The sequence below is a fragment of the Pelobates fuscus genome, chromosome 10 (genome assembly GCF_036172605.1).
Source record: "Pelobates fuscus isolate aPelFus1 chromosome 10, aPelFus1.pri, whole genome shotgun sequence".
Taxonomy (NCBI): domain Eukaryota; kingdom Metazoa; phylum Chordata; class Amphibia; order Anura; family Pelobatidae; genus Pelobates; species Pelobates fuscus.
This window is the reverse complement of record NC_086326.1, coordinates 138,771,616-138,776,679: the sequence shown is the minus strand read 5'-3', so window position 1 is coordinate 138,776,679 and position 5,064 is coordinate 138,771,616. Positions and strand designations below refer to the sequence as shown.

General features: G+C 33.8%; 1 long non-coding RNA gene across 1 annotated transcript; it reads right to left on the bottom strand.

Annotated features, from left to right (window-relative positions):
- Window positions 1-416: 416 nt before the first annotated feature.
- Window positions 417-1,968, bottom strand: LOC134575420 (uncharacterized). Its single transcript, XR_010085649.1, has 3 exons — window positions 1,791-1,968; window positions 1,006-1,038; window positions 417-546 (listed from the first exon to the last, which is right to left on the bottom strand). It is a non-coding gene; the product is annotated as an uncharacterized LOC134575420 (long non-coding RNA).
- Window positions 1,969-5,064: the final 3,096 nt, after the last annotated feature.

Sequence of the window (5,064 nt, the reverse complement as noted above, 5' to 3'; positions counted from 1 at the left end):
GCCCACAAAGACTCTGTATTGCTGGTTTCTAAAAATCAGGGCCATACCATTCGGGAAAGGGGAAACAAAAGGATACAATCTCATTCTAATTTTATTTTGAAAGTCTTTCCCTTCTCTGTCCCCAGTGTTTTTATAAAAAAAATGTCCCAATAGTACTGTATAAAATTTTCCACATAATCATCATTTTCATTTAGAGTAAAATAGAAAATCTGTTGTTTTGACAATGGTGGTAAGCAATTGTTTTTCTTTTTGGCTCATAAAACCACAATAGAGAAATAAATACAGAAAAACTTATTTAAGATATTGAATTTTAATCACAATTTATTGGCATAGTGATTACAAGTAAAGTGCACCTTTACTAGCGCAAAGCATGTGTTAACATGGAAATTGTAAAAAAAAAAAAAAGGCAATTAAATTAATCTCATTTAGGACAGCTGGGTATACATCTTGCTGAAGCAGTGGACAGTTTCCATCATTCAATGGCTCCTTCCTATTAATACTTCTTCACACCTTGCTGGCACTGCTGTGGAGCTGGTTTACAGGGATCTAAAATGGGAATTGACATGTTATTATCAGAGGACAATATAAGCTTCCAGTTTCATCCTTGGTTTTAACTACCACTGCGATATCCCTTATAAACATCAAACACATTTTTTTAACGATTATTAAATATAATTCCCTAAGAAGAAAAACTGCTACTCAACAATTTACAAACTTCTAAAATTAAGTGAACATGTAAAATCAAAATAAAATTAAAGTCCAATTATGATTAATAATTTATCAGAATATTGAGTAGACCACCTATGATGGATTTAGATCTAAATGACCTTTACAGTAAACATGGTATTCATTTATATAAAATGCCTTTATAATTTAGTATGGATCATTTCTACTGGTCTCTTGGCCATGCATGTTTAATAATATTGTAATTGAATTAGAAGTGAAATTGATTGTAATTAGAAGATAGGGAACTGGAGAAGTAGTTTCAATAAGCCACGAGCTTACCTTTGCATTGTGGAGGAGGACATGGGTCACATGCTGTAAAATAAGACACAGATAAAGAGGTTATCGCAGGGAAATGTTAAAATGTTTACTTGATATAAAAATATTTTTTAAACTGTGCAGTTTTAATAATTTCCTGTTGTCATTTGTAGTATAAGAAATATTTTATGTAATATTTTATATAATTACCGGTATGTATAAAAAATGGATTTAAATCTGATTTTAAAAAAATTGTATTTTTTTTGTCTTAACAAAACCATTACTTTAAAAGGTCAATGTTCACTTTTCCATGGAACAAACAAATAACAAAACGTAACTATTTACGTTGCCGAGGACTATGAAAATATTACTGTGGATTTTATCTGGTTTGTGTGTCCCACGTAGACACCAATTGCCCTCAGTATTGTACAACTACGTCTAAAATGCCTGATTTGATCAAATTCTCCAACTCAGTTATAGTCACAGCCTGTTTCCTTTGGTCTCCGTTTTGCAATTGGATTTAATTGACTAACATTTTGTGAATGACCCAGTAAGTATTCTCACTAACGCCACACAATTTTATCATTTTTGTAGTAATTTAATATCTATTTTTTGGAAACTGCCACTTATGGAAAATGTATAACATTCTAATTTAGAGATCTAGATTTAGAGATAATTTAGAGTGTTGAGATAATCTAAAATTTAATAGATGTATAGTAGAATATGGGAATATAAGTTATACTTTACGAGAGAATGCCTGGTTTAGGAAATGTGGAAGTTACATTCTCAGGTGATAAAGTTTTACTTACGATCCTGGCATTGCTGTGGTGGGCATGGTGGTGGGCATGGTTCTGGGCATGGATCTGGGCATGGATCTGGGCATTTCTTCTGTCCCTTTACTCCAGACATGTTTCTTCTGCAAGATTTCGATGGACTGTCGTACACGATTATTGAAGGTGAATTTTTTTAAGTGCTTAACGTGCCTTAACCTCCTGTATTTATGAATAGAGGAGTATCGAATATGTCACAACTTAAGTCAAATTTGCATCTAATTGTTTTGTTTTTTTCTTAAAGATAGGCGTATCATCTTGAAACATTCCTGGCATCTAGTCTTTTCAAAACCTAGTGATCTGTTCTGTCTGGGTTTAATTGTGCAATTGTATATTTCAATATTAATGTTTTATCTGAAGAACCTGTTCAAGTTTGTTGGTCCTGCTTTTTTGTATACAGCAACATGTGTGAACTAAATTAGGAATTCTATGATTATAAGACTAAATATTTATAATTATGGTTAGGTACTAATTATAATAGTATACAGGAGGTGAATCATGTATGTTATTAATATATGTTTATGGGATAATGGAATCCCAGTTACAATGATACATAAATCAAGTCCACAATCTTTGTGATATCGTTGGATATGATTTTAAAGCACAAGATTTACAGTGTTATTCATTAAAATTGAATTTCTAAATTTGGCTTAACATTTCAAACAGATTTTGAATTCTGACAATTTCCATTTTAGTGAATTATTAGCGTTAGCATTTATCAAGTGCCAACACATTTCACAGTGTTTCACAATTAGAGAAGGTAATATTTAGAGATGAAGAAGGCTTTTCTCAAATGAGCTTACAATCTATGAGGTTTAGAGGTAGGCGGATATATCGTTAAGTATCTTGCCCAAGGACAATTACTGGGAGGGTGGTCTGACTAGTCGATGGTCGGATTCAAAACGTTAGTACCTGCTTCCTGCTGAGAGATGTGGGTCACTTATTGCTCCCTAGTCTTCAAACAGAGGAGATCTACTTAAAATATTCTCAATAAAGTGTCTGGAGGAGAGTCTTCTGATTCAAGGCACAATCTAGGCTGCATATCATGCCAGTGTCTGGAAGAGGGGATACCATTTTCCTTTACAATGATCATATGTAATGATTAATAGACAGGAATGAAAGGAAAAGGAGAGAGAACTCCAACACACGGAGAGGGCTGTCAAAACAGACTTTTGCTAATAGCAGGTCATTTTATTTTGGCAACCGCTCTGTACGTGAGATCACAAGGAACATCACCGTGATCAAGCTATGAAACTGAGCACAATATGGTAGGTTTTTGCTTAGTAAAATACTACTGCACAAAATACTGCTACTGCACAAAATATTTACTAAATGTTATAGTACATATTTGGGTGTCTTTTCCGCATTGATTTTACAAAATGAAATTTCAGCAATAAAATAAAGATATTAGTGAAAAGATTGAAATATACAACATACATTTTATTAAAATGTCTATACCTTTATTAGGTAACATCTGCTACATTAGCAGAGAGTGCTCACTTTGGTGGCACAGATCTCTTTACAGATTTTTCAAATAATGATGTTTTACGATAAATACTGGGACGTTATGTAGGACACAGGCCTGTGTCGTTGAGTATACTCTTTATGTTCTACCATGAATCAGCAAGGACAGCAGACACCAAAGAATATTTTCATCCACATCCAACGGCAAACATTGGGAACTTTTTCCAGGCATGTTAGCTGTTTTCTATTAGCACCAGCATTTTATTAATAGGGTGACATAAAGCGTTATTCCTCTACATTAGTAAAATGCTATTCTTTCTTAAAGATGGGGTCAAATATGTTACTTTTCCACTGTTTCACAATAAAAATAGACACAATCCAATATTCAGGACATGTTGCGGTTTTTGTTTGCTTTTTTGGTCTGTCAGTTTCAATGTTTGCTGCTGCAATACATATTTATGGGAGCACCTGCACAAAAATGCCCTTTTCTTCAACTTTACATAGTTACATAGCTGAAAAGAGACTGGCGTCCATCAAGTTCAGCCTTCCTCACATTTGTTTTTTGCTGTTGATGCAAAAGAAGGCAAAAAAACCTAGTCTGAAGCACTTCCAATTTTGCCACAAACTAGGGAAAAAATCCTTCTTGACCCCAAAATGGCAGTCAGATGTCTCCTGGGATCAAGCAGCTATTACCCCACTAATTAGAAATTATATCCCTGTATGTTATGTGTTTGCAAGTATTTATCCAATTTCAGTTTAAACATCTGTAGTGACTCTGACAAAACCACCTCTTCAGGCAATGAATTCCATATCCTTATTGCTCTTACTGTATAAAAACCTTTTCTTTGCCTTAGATGAAATCTCCTTTCTTCCAACCTAAATGTGTGACCTCTTGTCCTATGTATAGCCCTGTTTATGAATAGATTTCCAGATAATGGTTTGTACAGGCCTGAATATATTTGCATAATGTTATCATATCCCTTCTGAGGCGCCGTTTTTCCAAACTAAAGAGATTTACATTTTTTTTCTTTAAAATTGTTAATATCGTGAAATATTCTTTTACTTCAAGAAGGAACATCCACATGCTCCAACCTTCATTAGTGATGCCCTATGGATCATTCTAAATATTAGACAATAGTGTTCAAATTAAACGTGTATTTAGTGATTAATATCCTTAATTTTGTCATCTGAGCTCCTTAATGTAAAAGTTACTTTTATTTAATCAGTGCTCTCCATACGTAATAACAGGTATCACTGGGCAAATTATTATATTTATTATAATTTATAAAACACCAACACATTCTGCAGTAATGTACAATAGATGGACTAACAGACAAATATTTTCATCAAAATAAGTTGGACGCATAGGAAACCAGGGTGTTGAGGGCCCTGCTCAAACAGCTTACATTCTAGAGGTGTGTGGTAAAGTGACACGAGATAAGAGTGGGATGTGTTTCATGTATGGGAAAAGTAGGTTGCTAGAGGAGTTGTGAAATGTTTTGATGATACTGTAGCAAGGAAAGAAGAAAGGTGTGTTACCAAGGTGCGGTGAAGGAAAACTATTAACAGTTTAATTGATATTAAAAGTTATGAGTTAACACAGACATATGTGTAATAGTACCAATGACATTCAATTTCCTACCAGGAGTTTATAACAATTGATATTACAAAATTCCCGATTAAGGATTTGTTCTTTTACTATATAGATACACAGTCACTATTCATACGTTATGTGTAGTGGGACAGGTGTTGGTCCCGGAACACGGTGAAAGTCAGCACTTTGAGGTGG